This window comes from Micromys minutus (genome assembly GCF_963924665.1).
Source record: "Micromys minutus genome assembly, chromosome: 24".
NCBI lineage: Eukaryota > Metazoa > Chordata > Mammalia > Rodentia > Muridae > Micromys > Micromys minutus.
Window position 1 is genome coordinate 1157585 of NC_137959.1, and position 18709 is coordinate 1176293.

Sequence of the window (18709 nt, forward strand, 5' to 3'; positions counted from 1 at the left end):
GTAAAGAACACACATCCCTGAAAGATGCTTTTGTCCAAACTCTTCACTTTCATACCAGGTCACAGTTTTCAGATCTGTGTATATTAGTAGCAAATATAATAAAAAATACAGTATTTCACAGAGGCTTTTTCATTTTCAAAAAAATTCAACAATGTGATTTTTTTTTCTAGTATTTTACAGAGAGTGAGAAAAGTTAGTAAGGGTAATGAGTATTGGGTCCAGCATCTGGAATCCTTGGTTAGATCAATTATGTTTTCTCCTTACTGTGGTTTTGGAAATTCCATTGTCATTTTCTGAGTCAATACATTCCCCCATCTGTCAAATGGGAAAAAATAAGAATGATCAAAGTTGCTCATAGACAAATAAAATTAAGGCTCTCTACAGATGAAGTGCTGTAGAAATATAAATTGTGGTCATTCTAGAGTGTGTCTCTTCCTTTCCTTCCTTCCTTCCTTCTTTCCTTTCTTCCTTCCTTCTTTCCTTCTTTTCTCCCTTCCTTTCTTTCATTCTTCCTCTTTCATTCATTTTTTTTTTCTTTCTTCGTTTTTGCTTTAGAAAGACGTAGTTTTGTTTTTTACTTTCTAACAAAATAAACCTTAATAAGATAAAAAAAAACAACTTTTCAAAGTTGGACAAGAGGGAACATCAGAAAAAATAAAAGAGTCCCAAAAGATGGCATAAGAATCAGAGACCAACAGGGAAATGCAAATCAAACCACTCCTGAGATTCCACTTCACACCAGCAGATGCTGGCAAGGAAGAGGAGAAAGAAGAGGAGCAGGGATTAAAGAAAAGATTATTTAGAGACTGCCTCACCTGGGGATCCACCCCATATGCAGCCAACAAACCCAAGTACTATTGCTGATGCCAAGAAGTGCTTACTGATAGGAGCCATATATGGATGCATCCTCGGAAGCTCTACCAGCGACATACAGATACAGTTGAGGATACTTGCAGCTAATCATCAGGTTGAACATGGGGTCCCCATTGAAGAAGCCAGAGAAAGGACTGAAGGAGCTGAAAGGAATTGTAACCCAATGAGAAGAACAACATTATCAACCAAACTGTCCAGAACTCTCAGGGAGTAACATACCAACCAATGAGCTCACATGGAGAGACCCATGGCCCCAGGTGCATAGGCAGCAGACAATACCATTCTCTAGCATCAATGGGAGAAGAAGCCTTTGGTCCAGTGAAGGTATGTTTTCCCAGTGTAGAGGAATGCCAAGGCACTGAGGTGAGAGGGGAGCACCTTCATGGAAACAAGAGGAGGCATAGTGGGGGGAAAGGGGATAACATTTGAAATCTAAATACAGAGAATATTCAATTAAAAATTTAAAAAGAACTTCCTAAAGAGAGGTTGGTTGTTTTTGGCTTTCTTGTCTATATTTTTATCAGAACTCCATCTTAGTTTTAAGAGAAAGAACTTTTAGTCTTTCTTAGCAAACTAAGCAGTCTGTTGCTGAAATGTGACTCGTTCCTTCTAAAGACATGCATGCTCTGTTTAGTGTAGGAACCTTGTGACATTGAAAAACCGATATTCTCATCTTTGTACACTTTTGAAGAATAAAAGTTTATTTTGCTTTGTTTTTAATGTCAAGACCCTCTGTTTTCATTATTCATTTCCCTATTTATATTCCATGTTGTAAAATGGGACCAATTTAACAACTCTATGTACCTTTAGTTTAACAACTTTTAAACTCAGCTAAAATCTCCTCTATTCATGTCAAGGTCTGATAACCGCTAGGAAAGAGGTACTTCCAAGTATCTGTTCTTTTCCAGTAATTGACTTTTCTGGTAATTTCTCAGGTTAGACATGCTGCTTTTCACCTGCTGACCTGACATCTCCTTGTTCACTCAGCCAGAGGAGCAGAGCAGCTGGGGTACAGTACTGCTAGTAATGAACTTCCAGGATTTATACATCTTCATTTCATTCATAAGCAAATAGGCACTTCTTTGGGTCCCAAACAAGACTTGGCTTTAATACCTAATGGTCCCAACATTTGCTGAATGTGCTTGCAAATGACACTCTTGCAGAGGTACCAGATAGATGAGCTGGAGTGCTATAGGGCAAAACTATACCTGGTTCAGTTCTTATGCCTAGCACTTTCCATCTCTTGTGCCCACTGCACAGATATATTTCATTTTCTTTTATGTTTGCACACCAGAGATGTAGTAATCTCCTCACAGAAATTGTTTGGCGACAAAATCAAGTCCAAGGCACAGATATAGCACCTGATAAAAAGATGCCCTAAAATATGAGTTAGATTCAATTCTCCAATTTACAAGGTTGTTTGAATATATTTTCAAATGACACTTAGAATTTACTTGATCTAATTTTCAGCCTGTAGGTAATGCATGCCATTGTGTGTATAAATACATTCTTTTCCAGAAAGAAAAAAAATATAATCTATAGAAGAGCTGGTACAATCTCTATTTTAAAAGTTCTCTATTATACACAGCTTTCATTATTCATGCTTCCATCTCTGTCTACAAAATGCTTAAGCTGAACTAGATTATCCCCAAGGCCTTGCACTCCATTCTTACACTCATATATTATTTTTATCTGTTCTTGAAGGAGAAGATGAGGAGAGATGTTACATTCTATGTGTTTTCTTTCCTCCACAGGCTCCGGGAAAGGCCTGCATCTGTCTGATTCAACTTTAATCTTAGTGATGGAAGTGTTACCACCTTTTTCTCATGCACAAGTGAGAACAATAATATGTTTTAGCCATTAATCACAGTAAGAGTTTTTTTTTTTTTTTTTAAGGCATATCTGTCTACAGTTTGTAATCGATCCAGGACACAATTCTGAAAGTTGTCTGACACCCTTGTACGTAGCCAAATAGTCATTACTATTAAGTAAAGTTTTTGTTTCACATTATGAAAGCATTTTATGTCATTACATCCAAATTAGCTGGAAGCATAACTCGGTATTTGAATAATTAGAGCAGCTGCATCAGTCATCTTTGAAGTGACATTAGAGTAAGTGGAGACCTGCTGAGGGCTTTCTATGTAGCCAGCATCAATTTTGTTCAAAATCAGATACAGGTCCACTAATACTTGCACAGAAAATCTCTTGTCTCCACCTAGGAACAGTGTACAGTCTTGGCAAACAAATTCCCTGCTATACACTATTCTTTTTTATTAGAATAAAAGCTAGGGGTTTTGTAAATATTCAGTAAGGAGTTATACTGAATTACATTAGAAACCTTTAAATTTTTATCTGAATACTATATATGTCTAAAATATTTAGATTAACTGCCAGAATTAGCCAGTTTTCAGGACATATTACTTAAAATGACTATAAAGTAAATTAAGTGTGTAGATGATAGAAATTCTAGTTGGAAATAAGAATTTAAGACCAAGTTAACTTGGATGATTAAATATAGACTATATGCTGAAAAAATGTTTATGTGCAATGTAGAATGACTGTGAATATACACTATTTATATTCTCTATTCCTGTGAAGTTATATTGTTTTAGATTATAAATGTAAGTGACAGCATGTAATTTTTTCTGTATTGGGCTTCTTCAATTTAGTATAATGTTCTATAATCCCATCCTTGTTGATGACAATCTGAGGGGCAGGGATAGTGACCAGTAATAATTAAAGGATGCAGGTCTGAGACAGGAATTACTCTGGTCTTTATCTTTTTGGGTGCTTTTGTACGGTATGCTGCCTATAGCTGCTGAGTACTATTATTATAGCTACTAAGATAACTTAGTTCTGTTTCTTGTTGCCACGATTAAACACTGGCAAAAGCATCTTAAGAAGTTTTTATTCCAGCCCTCAGTTCTATACTGTAGGCCATCACTGTGGGGAAGTCATAGAGCTCATGATATTTGAGAATGTAGAATCATGGTCAAGGAGAGCAAAATTGTTTACTACATATGCTTATGCTAAGATTGTCTTTTTTTTAAAGCTGTACAGGATCCCCTGCTTAGAGAATGGTGTCACCCACTGTGGATGAGTCTTCCTATTTCAATTAATGTAATCAACACATTTTCCCACAGACATGCTCACAGGTTAGCCTGGTGTAGAAAATTTCTTTTGAAGCTTACTTCCCAGATGATCTCAAATAGCACCAAGTTGGAAACACTATCACAGGTGGTATATCTTGAATAGTCAAATTAGAAAAAAGTTGAGTATTTGAGATGATGACTGGGTTGATTTAATGGATCATTCTATATAGCATTCACCACTCGTAATGTTACTTTTATCTTATACCTACAAATGCATGCATATATGGCTTGTCAATAAAAACCATGGAGCTTTATGTTCTCAAATCATTATGAAATTTATGGTACTAAGGCAAGGGTTATTATTATGTTATTAAGCCAAGGGTAGTGGCTTGCTGAGCCTGGGGCCAAATGCAATTACCTAAGCTATTTATAATTAGGGACTGGACATTGGTATTTTGTTAACAACCATGAGTGGAAGCTGTACCCACTAATTTGATAATATTGAAGGTGCTGTGGGTATGTTGAGGGCAGTGCTATTCCTAGGTGTTGAGAGCCATTCCCACCCCCTATCAGCTAAGGATTAGCTTGTATGCCTAGACTTTAGGAATAGTACACACCTCCATTCAAGTTTAGATGGGCCAGGTCACAAACTGATCCACACCTGTGTTCCTATTGTTTTTACTGCTACAGATTATAGAATCACCCCAGGGAGTGTGGCTTCCACCAAGCAACGAGGGAATTTGCATACTGCCTTTGTAGGTGTATATTTTGAGAACTGAATTGAGAGAGTATATATTGGTAACATGTCTTTCTTTTAAATTCTAAGCCTGATTCTGAGTAGCTGTTTTCAGTGTAGGCACCACACCTAAGTTGGCGAGTCTGGGCTATGTTAGAAAGGTAGCTGAATAAGAATTATTCCTCCATGGTTTCTTAAGTTCTTGCTTTGGCTTTCTACATGATAGATTGTAACCTATAAAATAAGATTCCATGTCCCCAATTGGTTTTGGTTGGAATGTTTATCACAAGAACATATAGAGAAATAGAACAGATATGTACCAGTGCTATTTATATCTCTGAATATTATGCTATTAGTTCATTTTACATATTTTATTTATATTTCATCAGCTGGTGAATTCTTGGAATCTTAAACTGCCAGTTTGACACTGGCAGATTTAAGCTGTTTTTATAATAAAAACATAGTCTACCCTCCCATTTTAATAGCACAAGATAACTTACTCATTTGTTTTAGTTAGAGTTTTATTGCTGTGAACAGACACCATGACCAAGGCAAGTCTTAAAAGGACAACATTTAATTGGGGCTGGCTTAAGAGGTTCAATCCATTATCATCAAGGCAGGAACTTGGCAGCAACTTGGCAGGCATGGTGCAGGCAGACCTAAGAGTTCTACATCTTTATCTAAGGCTGCTAATAGAATTCTTGAAGCTGGGGTAAGGGTCTTAAACCCACACCCACAGAGACACACCTACTCCAACAGGATCACACCTCCAAAAAGTGCCACTTCCTGGGCCAAGCACATTCAAACTATCACACCATTCTACTGCAGTTTTGACACATTTTGTAATAAATTAGGAAAAATATAGGTCTTATAATAAGATAGGCATTGAGCTAATTGGCCTTAACTATCAGCTCATCAGTGATTTAGTCTGATCAAGTAATCAAACCTAAGACTTGTTTTTACCACTTATAAAAATATAAATGACTATGTTCTCTACAGAGAAGGATAGTAAGGGTTACACAGGATACACTTTAAAAGTTAGCATTATATAAATGCTTAGAAAGTATCACTACACACTCTGGCATACAGTTCAGTATTTTAGCTTCTCTAAGTAGCCTACATGATTGGGGTGGGGGTGGTAGGCAAGTTGTATGTGTTTTAAATATATCTTTCTTACATTTCTTCTAACTATCTATCTCAGTAACCTTTATCTCACAATAAAACAAGAGCATAGTGTTTAAATTAAGGCATTTAGAGTATCTGGGAAAGTACTTGAGACATGTTGATTGTGACTCATGGGAGAGGTACTGCTGTTACTGCTGCTGGAGATGTGGGGATCTATTAAACTGTGAGCACCATCTGAAATGCACACATATTTCATTCCCTAATATATATTCAGCACCAAAAGCCCAAAACGGAGGGTGTGCTCAAATTGCTTAATGGATGAATGGGTGATGATATGTGCTATCCTAAATTTAGATGGGAAAATTGTGGTAGTTAAAGCTCATTGTCAGCCTGCCTGAATTTAGAATCACCATGGAAACATGCCTCTGAAACTATTTTGTTCAAAGAGGAAAAGATCCACCCTCAATGTGGGTGATACTGGCTCAGAGACTGGAGTCCCAGGCTAAGTAAAAAGTAGAAGCAGGATGGGCTTTATTCTACTTTGGTTTTATTATGACAGATGTGGTGAGACAGCGTACTTAACTCTCCTGCCACCATTAGGACTTCCCATACATGATGAACTATACAAGTGACGAGATAAGTCCCTTTTTTAATTTGATTATTTCAGGATATTTGTAACAGCAATGAGGGAGTAACCGATAACATACATGGATGGACTCAGGGAAGGAAATGCTTGTCCTACTCCTCAGAAGAAGAGGACTATACTTTGGCAACACATTAAAGAACAGAGAAAGTGAGTCTTGTCTGGGGAGACAGGAAACTTTCCATATTTACCTCTTACTTTCTCTTTAGACCTTTTGTGTTTTCCTTCTTGAAATCCAGATTCCTATCAAAAAGAAACTGGCAGTGTTCAGATATGATTGAGATAAGAGCTTGCAAGCTGGTATTTTCCAGGCTATATGCAGCCACCAGCATGTGTGCCTTAACTTGTACTTGAAATTATGTAATCAGGGTTGACTAAATGTGAACCAGAAATTGCTGTGAATTGCCCAGGTACTGTTTTTATTTTGATGCTAATTCTGCTTCCTCAAGAGGGGCTGCCTTAGAGGAAGAGTGGGAGTGAATCATGTACTCAGGTGACTTCATGTGAACTTTCTCCCTATTTTAACTTATAAAATAAAGGCTGGAGCCAATGCTTGGATATTGGAAGAGATGGTGGAGCTGAGAAGTTTTATAGAGAGGGGGAAGACAAGAAGAGGGGAAAAAAGGAGAGAAAGGAGAGACAGATAGAAGAGGAGGTAGAAGGAAAATTGAGTAGAAACACGTGGCCTTAAGAAACTGCAAGTTGCACAGGACTTCATAGATGGGGGATACAGAAATGTAGGGTAAATCTGCCAAATCTAGGCATGCAGCTTATATTCATATTAATTGAGTTGTATTTTTTTTAAATAGTCTTAATAGGGTTGGAGATTTACTGCAACAACAAAGTATCATTCTTCCCTCAAAGCCTTATGAGAACTTAGAAATAAATAAATAAATAAATAAATAAATAAATAAATAAATAAATAAAAGTATACAAACTGGAAATCAAGAAGTTAAATTGTTCCTATTTGTAGAATATCCAATCTTGTATATGAAAAGAAGAAAGATCCCACAAATCCCTGTTAGGTTTAATAAATGATTTCAGTAAAGTCATACACTACGAAGTCAACATACACAAAACAGCAGTTTATAGTCCTGAAAAGTCAATAAGGTTCTGAAAAGTCAGGAAAACCACTTATAACAGCTACAAAAATAAAAGTACTTAGAAATACATTTTATCAAGGGAAGGAGCAATCTATACTAATGACATACTGATGAGAAAAAAATGAATATAGAGATAATTAAAAGCTCCACCAGACTTTCCAGAATAAATATCCTGATAGTGAATCCCAATAATTTGTGCCTCCCTTACCACCGCAGATGATTCTGGCAAGAACCTCAAGACAGAGAAAACCTATTCACACTCAGCAAAAATTCTAGTATGTGTGATTTTTGGGGTGATACTAATCCAAAATGGTTGCATGGTGATGAAAAATTACAAGCATGAACCTCAAGCCTTCAAGACAGGAGGGTTGACAGTGATTATGACTCCAGGCATACAGAGTTTTTATCTGAGTTGTCTATTGTAGGTTTGTTGCTTTATTCTGGCTCTTAGGCTACAGAAACATGTCCTCTCCCTTTCCCATCCACATGATAGATTATAAAAACATTATTGTCCCTAGCAAGGAAAATATAAAGACATTAACTCCAGAGGCTTTGGAGACATAGTAAGGCAACATGGTGAGTTCTTTCACAAAGTCACACTTGCTTAACACTCTATTACTCTGTTCTCCATCCTTAAGGAAGTGGCTCATACTTTAATTGGCAGACAGACAGACAGACAGACAGACAGATATAATAAAGTTTTTAGAGATAGCATGTGGACTCTGTTTCCAGATCAAGAATGTACTCCATTCCTGGATTTAACTCTTTTTCTTTTTCTAGTTCATATTCACAAGACAGGGGACACTGAGTGACAGACCATTTCTCATCTTAAAGGCTTATTTCCCATAGCGAAAGATGAGATCCATGATAAACTAAGAGCAAGAAGGAGTGGTGAATGAAGCTCATTGGGAGAAATGTTCATTTTGTTAAGGATGGAAGAAACCTCTCCATGTTCCTTATCAAGACTAGGCTTTTATGGAGGAAAACAATTTTTTGTTTGTTTGTTTTCTACAAAATTGTGCAAAGACAAAAATCAAAGCTTAGCTGTCCCACAAAACAGTAGAGAATAATAGTTCTTTCCAGCAATAAGAAGGGCACAGTTTCCTAGGGTGAGATGATTTCCTCAAACAAAGAATAGGTAAGGAATTTACTAAGGATATGTATGCATATTCATCTGGAGAAGTGCTTTGGAGAAGGTATATTTCTGTATATGTTCAATTTAAGGTACATACACTCTGACCATGCCATTCGATTCAGAAATTCAAGAAATGCATACCCATATATTCCGTGGTGACATTGTAAAGCTGTGGGGTAGATGATTCCATGGGATGCACCTAGCATTGTAGAGAGCATTTTTGCCACCTCTGAACAGTTGATGGTGGCATAATATTAATATTAATATTATCCCAGGACATCTTGGGGCTGGCCAAGGCAGGAATCTGGCTTCTGTCTAGTGCCCTGTAAGGGCTAGAATTAAGCACATCTACATCTGAAGTTCAGGGCAGAGCTTTTAAGAATGTGGCATAGGGAAGTACATTTATATTTGATGCTTCAAACAAAATCCTTAGGAATGCAGCTCAGGGCAGGGCAGATTTCAGAATGTAGGCACAGCAGTATCCATTTTTGTGTCTGACCTTTTTTACCTGACCTCCAGTAAGATGTTTACAGGATCTTTGGTTGTTTTCTCCCTTGATCCCTGTCTCAGAACTGATGTTACCTTTTTGCATGTAATTACAATGATTTAAAAAGAGGACAAATTAAACCAAACTCACTTCTGCCATGCTGTTTCGACCTCAAAGGTGGCCGAAGTCATGCTACAACTTTAACTAACTTGTCTCTTTTCTTTTAACTCTTGCTCCATCTCTGGAAGATCCCTGCTATTTTCCAGAGCTGGTCTCACACAGCATATGTCACAGGTACACAACAGGAACTTTCTGGTTGCTTCTGACTTGTATCATCAGTAACCTGTCAATAAAGTAATAAGAGAGAAAATGCAAGAAATGATCCAGCTTAGCTTCTAATCACTTTTTCCAACTTCTTCCCATTCACATCCCTGCAATCAGAGCAATGTCTCCAGACACTGGTGACAATATTCAAGCTTTTAACAACCAAAGTGAAGAGCACTATTTGAGGAGAGTTGAAACATATCTGCTCCCAGTTCCCTGCACTTTGAAGGTGCCTAACATCAGCAGGTGTCTGGTAACAACAGGATTTTGCTAGTTTGAGTCCCCAATATGTGGCTACAATTTGTAACGCTAGATGCCATTTTAAAGTTCACAGATAGGAAAGGCTGAATACCCATAGTGAATAAAAATTGAATTTCCACTTTATAAACACTTCAGAGTTTAGTATAAAAATGGTATATGGCTTCATGTAAATTACTATTATCTTAAGTGCAGGTTATGTTTAATTCCAGCTTACTGAATTATGTCAGTAGCACTGATGAGGTGAGGACACTTTCCATGTGATTTGCAAGAGGTTATTGAACACATAAAGGTATTTTTATTTATATTAAGGTTCTAAATTGGTATAATGTAGGAATAGTCCAACTATACAATTCAGCTGGGGTATCTTCTCCTTCTTCAGCTTTGTCAATGGTAAAATGAGCAAGTTAGGCCTCATGACACATGTTCAAGGCCCACCATACTACTGATACTATCTTAGTTTTATTCCTGTCATGTTGTTGAATAATTTGTGACTGTGAGATATCTAAGAGGTACTGGGCAAACTCATTTCTTTGTGTAAGAAGGATAAATGCCAGACATAGCTGTAAGGTTTTTGGTCACAGTAGGAAATACCAGAAGCAGCAACTTTGAAGAAGAAAGTGCTCCTTTAGTCTATGTGATCATATTTCCATTCTTCCACGGTTACTTTCAGGCCTGAGAAGAGGCAAAACATCATGTCTGTAGCAAAAGAATGGAGTAGAGGCTGCTCACCTTAAAGTAGCTGAGGAGGCAGTGAGGAAGGTTGAGGGTTGAAGAGAGGGAGAAAGAATATACATGCCCACTTACCTACTCCCTCTAATAAACCCACATGTTACAAGACCCCCAATTCTCTATTTAAACTGGCTCATCAATGGGGCTGACCATGTTATTGGTGAATACAGAGACCTCATAATTTAGTCACTTTCCCAAAGCCTCATTGCTGAATACTGCTTGTGTTAGGAACCAAGCCTGTAATAATGAAGGTTTAGGGGAACACATCATATTTCAATACTAACACTTGAATTCGAAAATAAGCCAGTAGATAGGCTGAGAATCACCTCTAAAGCCACAGGTGCCAGCTTTTGTTGTCTCTTTCTGTGGGGTCCTTCTTAACTGAAGACTTTAAAGCTCTTCTCCAGTTCTTCCTTTTCTGGTTTTTTGGTTTTTGGTTTTTTGTTTTGTTTGGTTAAGGTTTTTGGGTTTTTTTGTTTGTTTGTTTGTTTGTTTTTCTTTTGTTTTGGTTTTGGTTTTGGTTTTGGTTTTGGTTTTGGTTTTGGTTTTGGTTTTGGTTTTGGTTTTGGTTTTGGTTTTGGTTTTGGTTTTGGTTTTGGTTTTGGTTTTGGTTTTGGTTTTGGTTTTGGTTTTGGTTTTGGTTTTGGTTTTGGTTTTGGTTTTGGTTTTGGTTTTGGTTTTGGTTTTGGTTTTGGTTTTGGTTTTGGTTTTGGTTTTGGTTTTGGTTTTGGTTTTGGTTTATTCTGAAAACCTCCTTCAAGCCCATCCTTTGTTCCGATACAGGGAACTAACTGCTCTCCTCACTTCCTTGGACTCCTGCTGGCTTCAGCTATTGTGAAACACTGAGAAGAAGAATGTCTTTCCAGCTTTCAGAAACACAAACAGGAGCAGTCACAGCTTGAAGAATCTGCTGTAGGATCCAACTTGCTGCTGTTCTAGCTTCCACTGGAGAAGACTCTCATACTTCTCTGTGACAAACCAAGGGAGTAGCAGCTTTTGTACCGGAACTTTGACCTGTCTACAACTTGTTTTAGCTGTTGAAATATCATTTGCATTTAACCCATCTATGCTCAGTAAACCATTTGCTATATTAAACTCCCTCTGCTTTATATACTTGCCAGTTTCCAGAGTGGCCAGAAAACATCTCATTCCCTAAATAACGAGACAGCCTGAAGCCATGGAAAGAGCCTTCATTCACCAGAGTCACAAAAAAGATTACAATTCTGCATTTTTTTATCCTAGTGGCTTCCAGCAAGGTCTGTGACTCCCTGGCCAGTGATAAAGATACTTGTTTCTTGGGCTTACTAAGTAGATTTTAACTGATTTCACATATATACAATGATATAAAATAACCTGGGTCACAGTAGATGTTCAGAAATCTAGAATTGAATTCCTTGATAACAACAAGAAACTGATTTATGTTTTGCTGTTTACTCAGTTAGATGTTAATAGGCTTTCAGTCATTTCAGAGATACTACCTATATCCTTTTTAATAAAGAAGACTTGAAAATGGAAGGAAAGAAAGTAAAAAGAGGCAAAGACAAGCCAGGCAAGGTGGCACATAACTGGAATCTCACAGTTGGAAGACAGAGCCAGACAGATCTCTGTGAATTTGAAGCCAGCCAATCTACATAGAAAGTTTCAGGCTAACTGGGGTTGCATGTTAAATTATTGTGGAAAAATAAAGACACAAATAAAAGAAATATATAAATGTAACTCCATTTAGAAGATGTGCCGTAAGTAATTTTCTTGACTTATTCACCTATTTAAAAATATAACAAGTTAATTTTTATTGTTTAAGAATATCACATATGCATGTAAAATGTAACAAAGCAAACCTATATTCCCTCTTATTTATCTATTATTTCCTTTCTCTCCCTCAATTTCATATTTTTTTCTTTGAACCCACTGAATCCATTTAGTGTTGCCTGGATGGGCACAGAAGAGGAGTGGCATCTCAAGCACTGCCTATGAGAGGTTTCGGCTGCCTTTTTAGAGAGGCAGAAACTGGATTGCTGAAGGATACAGTGGAAAGCTTAGGCTGCTTCACTTTCTGTCTTGACATCTGAAGCTGCAAATGAGAATATAAGTTTGAAGAGAAAGGGCTAAACTGTCTTAAAAAAAAAAACAGAAGACAGTAAAATTACGTCCTTTTAATCTTCTAAAGAAAACCCAAGAGACATGAGCAAGCAGAGGGACAAAAAAATTAAGAGAAATGTGACTGAGCTGGAGAATATGAAAAGCCAGGAAGGAGAGATAAGGAGGATGTGGCAGAGACAGGAGAAACAAGTGCTGCTTCTCTCTAATAAAGAATCTTCCCCAGCTCCCACTTCTAAGAAAAACTTACCTCAGTGACCTCTCACGGGAGACATAATTCACCTTTGAAGGGCAGTTTGGAAAGCAAAACGAAATAGAGGTGGAGTAGGCGGCTGCAGGGAGATCTTGCTATGTCGAAGTCGTTCTCATCTGTGAGGCACCATGAATGTGATCCCGCCCCCACTTTCTTGAAGTGAATGATCAAATGCAATATTCAGTACTTCACAACTTTTAATCTTTGTGTTTGTGAATGCTCTCACATGTACCATATCATACGTGTGCTAATCAGAGGACAGCATGGGTTGCAGCCCTTCCCTTCTGCCTTGCTGATGCTGATGTCAGAGAATTCTCCTGTCTGCAACTTTGGTGCTCCTGAAGGAGCAATTGGCTGGCATATACACACTTCAGCATCTGGCTTTATGTACACTCTGGGGATCTGAACTCAGGTCCTCATCTGGAACATCAAGTACTCTACCCACTGAGACATTGCCTTAGCACAGTCCTTAACTCTTTAAGAAATGTGTCTCTCTTGTTTCCAGCGATAAAAAACTACTCACAAGCCATTCACTTCTAAATTGCTACTTCTTTTCCAAAAACTACCCATATAAAGAAGCATAGCTACTTAGCTCAAAGAGCAACGAGGACATAACTTGAGTTTCAGTACAAGCATCCACATCAAGCCAGATGTGGCTGCATACCTGTGGACTGCTTAGGAGCCTTCTTCACTCTCTCATCTAATAATGTTCTCGGCCACACCCTGGGGTAGACCACAGCATTTTCTTCTTCTTCTTCTTCTTCTTTTTCTTTTCTTCTTCTTCTTCTTCTTCTTCTTCTTCTTCTTCTTCTTCTTCTTCTTCTTCTTCTTCTTCTTCTTTTTTTTTTTTTTTTTTTTTTTTTTTTGGTAAAACTCTAGGGGAACTAAAACTCAAAATGGTGAATGACACACCAGTGTTATTTGAATCTGAGGTCTTTTGTATCTTGGCCAAATAAGTTTTCTGAAGTCTCTCTCTCTCTCTCTCTCTCTCCCTCTCTCTCTCTCTCTCTCTCTCTCTCTCTCTCTCTCTCACACACACACACACACACACACTCACACACACAAACAGAGAGACAGACACTGAAAGACCTCCGAAGGGAGACCCTCACTCAAATCTCAGGAGAAGCACGCACCCAGCGAGGCACCGAGACCAGACTTGCTGCAATCGCATGAGGAAGTTTATTGAAAGTGAAAGAGTGAGATCTCAGGCCAGCATGCTGGGGTCGAGACTCATACACCATGCAGGGGTAGAGGAGTTCGACCCCGGACTGAACTTGTAACAGGCTTATAAAGGCAAAAATCACAAAGGAGGTGGAGGACAGGAGGAATGAGGAAATTCATAAGGGGGAGAATCATACATTTTTTATCAGTACACCCCAGGCACACCTAGGGCGTTGGAACATTCCACAGAGGTCATCCAGACCTTCTGTGGTATTTTGGGAACTCAAATCTCAAGAAAGTGGGATTTCCTGGGTGGGATTTCCTGGGAGTGGCAGAGGAAATCCCTAGGACAAGGAATCAGTGTCCTTTGACAACCTTTTACTCTTCATTCCCCCGTTTTTCTTTTTGTAAAAAGCTCTAATCTTAGAGCGATCCCTCAGCTTCTTGTAATATCTGGTATTGTTGTCTTAGGACCATTACCTGTACAGCACTCACCCTTTCTTTTATAAAAGTCACCAGTCTATTGAGGATGCATGGCCCAAAGGTTAGGATTAGCATTAAAATGAGTAAAGGCCCGACCAAAGCAGAGACTAGTGTAGAGAACCAGGGTGAACTGTTAAACCAATTTTCATACCATCCTTGGTATGTTTCTCTTTTTTTTTTTTTCTGTTTTCTAGTCTTTCTCTAAGCTTTGCCATAGAATCTCTTATGACACCAGAATGATCTACGTAAAAGCAACATTCTTCTTTTAGGGCAGCACAGAGCCCTCCTTCCTTTAGAAAAAGCAGATCTAATCCCCTCCTGTTCTGTAGCACTACCTCTGATAATGAAGTCAATGACTCTTCTAATTTGGTTATGGACTGTTCTAATGCTCCCAGGTCCGCGTCCATAGCTGCTCTGAGTTCATTATAGTAGTAAGGTTGTTGGATGAGGGCAGCTGCCCCTTTTCCAATTCCTGCTGCCACTCCAAGTCCTAACAAGACAGCTAAGGTCAAAGTAGTGGTGGTTTAAAACAACAAATGCACTATCAAGCAGATTGAACAGGCGGTCCTCAGTTCTCATAGGGAGATAGGAGGGTGTGGTCAAAAGGGGATACGAGTCCTCCTTTGGTGACAGAGTGAGACAAGGAGGTCCCTCAGGCCTGGGTACAGGGTTATCAAGCACCGAATTGGGGCCTACGGGTCATGTGGGCGGACTCTCTATCTTTATCTTAATAACAAAAATGAATCTAGGGTCCCCTCTGCCAGTATAGACTCTTCATCCCCAATGGTTTCCTCTTACCCACTGACGATCTTGTTTTCCCTATGGGGTGAAGCTGATATTTAGAGGGTTACAATAACTGTCTTTGCACGGTCCCTGAGGGCTACCAGAGCTTTCAGAGGCACACCCAGTCCTATAAGCCAGGTATTTGGATGGATTTCTTTCCCCTTCCTCTGGCTCCCCTGGCCTACGACCCTTTTTAACTATAATTAGATCCCAAGCGGAGGAAGGGTTCCAGTAGGCTTCTCCCGTGGTCTCACATCCCCATTTACTACAAAAATAATCTGAGGCCCCTCTCTTCATTTCCCTGGTGTGTCCCTGTCCGGGGCAGACATAGAAGTCTGCTGCCTGAAGGTTGGCTCGGTAAAACTGTCCTGAACACTCCAATGTGTTCCCTATGCCATGAGGGACACACTGTTCTTCTGGGGGTGGCTTTTCTAAATTGGTATAACTGGAAAGATCCCAGGCCATAGAGCTGGCGGCTAACTTACAGACATTGGGTGCAAGATCAGGCCAACAAGTCCAAGGGGGTGCACTGCGGTTGTTGACCACACGACGTCGCCCACTTCATTAAACACTTCCCAGGTTAATTTTTGAGGGGCATGGGGGCTATTACCCAAGGTTGGGGCTACGAAGAAGGTACAGCTTAAGAGAATTGTCACCAGCTGCCACTGTACCCAAGCAGCAATCTCGTTGACCTTGACTGCTGAGAGGGTAGTCAACAGCACCAGGTAGTGTCCCTTCCACCGGGGCTCAAGCATGCCAGCGCGATGTCGTCTGACCAGGACTGAGTCTCCGACCTGGAACCTGTGGGGCACCGCGGTGGTTCCTGGAGTGTAGGCTTCTTTTATTCGACTCCAGATCTGTGTTTTAATAACTTCTAAGGCCTTTAAGTGGGCAAATAGAGCAGAGGAGGTGGGGGAGTTAGTGCTAGGATCCAATATCCCGCATGACTCCGTTAAGGGGGGCAGTCCCCCATGTAGGATTTCATAAGGGGTAAGGCCGAAACGCCCCGGCGAGTTTCGGACTCTAAGAAGCTCAAAGAGGAGGAGGGTCACCCAGTCTTTACCGCCGGTCTCAATAGCTAATTTAGTAAGGGTCTCTTTTAGAGTTCTATTCATTCTTTCTACCTGTCCTGAGCTCTGGGGTCTGTAAGCACAATGTAATTTCCAATTAGTCCCCAATAAACAAGCTAATATCTAACTTACCTGGGCAACACAGATGGCCCATTGTCTGATCCAATTACCTTAGGGGTGCCAAACCTAGGGAAGATCTCTTCTGGAATCTTCTTAGCTATGACCACTGCTGCCATTTCTCTCTTTGTGGGGAGGCTTTTACCCACCCAGAAAATGTATCTATAAAGACTAATAGATACTTATATATCTATATCTTCTTGGCTCAGTTCTGTAAAATCCACTTCTCAGTAAACCTCAGGTCTATCTTCTCTCCTCCCAGCCTTCTACATACATTTGCTTTCTAACATGGCACACAGTTATCTAGTCAAATCTGGCACAAAAGAATTTGACCTCAAGACAGTCTTTACAAGTTTGTCTACCTCTAGATGAGTCCATTGATGCATTTTCTTCAAGTCCAGTGCTGTACACCAGGTCCTGGATAGGGCAATGAGCTCAACAGGTTATAGGGGTTAAGTACTGTGAGGTGGAGTTCTGCCACCAATTTGTTTACCTCCCAGAGATCTTGAACTGTCCATCAGTCGTTGGTTCCATGTTTCCGCACCAGTAGGAGAGGCACACCTCAGGATGATGGACACATATGAAGTTGTTGGAGTAACCGAATGATGAGTGTCTTGATCCCATCTCATGCCTCCTTTGATATGGGGTACTAATGCACCACTAGCCTGGACTTTCAGCTCCATATGGGCAGGGGCTGGTTCTTACTCATCCTCCAACTGGATGGTTAGAACCTGCATAGGCTCCCCTTCTGGACCTCTAACCTGTGGTCCATCAGAGTGGAAGTGAATCTGTGCCCCATCTTAGTCAGGAGGTCTCTCCCCAACAGGGTGCAGGGACAGTCTGGCATTACAATGAATAAGTGGGATACCCGGCCCACTCCGAGATCCACAGATCTTCGGGTAGTCCATAAATATTTAAAACTTTGGACCCACATGTCCGGAGCTTCTGTTGCTGGTGTCCCCTTTTTTTCTTGTTGGGGCAATTTTTTGTCTCAGTGGCCTTCTCTTTATAGTAAGCACATTGACCTTTGTCAAGAGGCTCCCTCCTAGTGCCAGACTTGATTCCTAACTCCCTGGCCCTTCACTACTGTGGCCAAAATCCTACAAATTCCTTTTTTGTCTACTACCCTTCAGTCCTCTCTTTCCTCTGCCTTCTGCTTCTCTCTTTCTCGCTTCTCTTCCTCAGTCTCCTCCTTATGAAACACTTTCTCTGATTCCTTCACCAAATCCTGCAAGGTATAGTTTTGGAACCCTTCTAGCCATTGTAACTTTCTCTTAATATCTGATGCTGACTGCTGTATAAAGGCCATAGCCACCTCTGCCTGCTGACCCTCAGAGGTTGGGTCAAGGTATAACCCCTGTCAAGAAACACAGACGGCGGTTCAACAGGTCCCTGAAGAACGTCTCTTACCTTAGCCAAATTCGTGGGTCGCCTTGCGGCTCCCTTGAGACCTGCCACTAGAGCCTGGCGGTAGACCTTGAGATGCTCCTTACCTTCTGCAGAGTTGTAATCCTAGTCAGGGCGGATCAAGGGAAAAGCTGCATCTATAAGATTAGGGAGATTGGTGGGGGTCCCATCTGGTCCTGGAACATTTTTTCTAGCTTCCAGGAGGATCCTCTCCCTCTCTTCCGTAGTAAAGAGGACCTGCAAAAGCTGCTGGCAGTTGTCCCAAGTGGGCTGATGAAAAAACATCAGGGACTCAAGGAGTCCCGTCAGGCCCGAGGGGTCCTCTGAAAAAGAGGGGTGGTTAGTTTTCCAGTTATACATATCGGCTGATGAAAACGGCCAATACTGTAGCAGGACTAGTTCTCCCGGAGCTGGGGCAGGTCCATAAGCCTGTAATGTTAGGGCAATAGCAGAGCCAAGCCCCGTGCCATTTCCCCCTGGGCTTCGAACCCGGGGGCTTCAGGTCCTGGCCGCTGGTCCTGTTTCAGAGGCCATCTGGGAGTCAGTGGGAGTCAGCGCCTGTGGGGTACTTGCATGAGAAGCCGGTTGAGGGTATGGGGGTAGAGGGTTGTCGAGGAGAAGAAAACCATCATCAATTTCAGGATAGATCTGCGTGGGGGCCGATGGAGCAGGTGCCGGCTTGTCTGGAGGAGGTACTTTTGGTTTTGCAGCCATGGCCACCATTGTCGTTTCTGCCCCCGCTGTCCAGGGTCTCTCCCAGGATGTTGGGTTTTGGACCAGGTCCTCCCACACGATGATGTATGGAACCTGATCGGGGTGTCCCCCTGAAA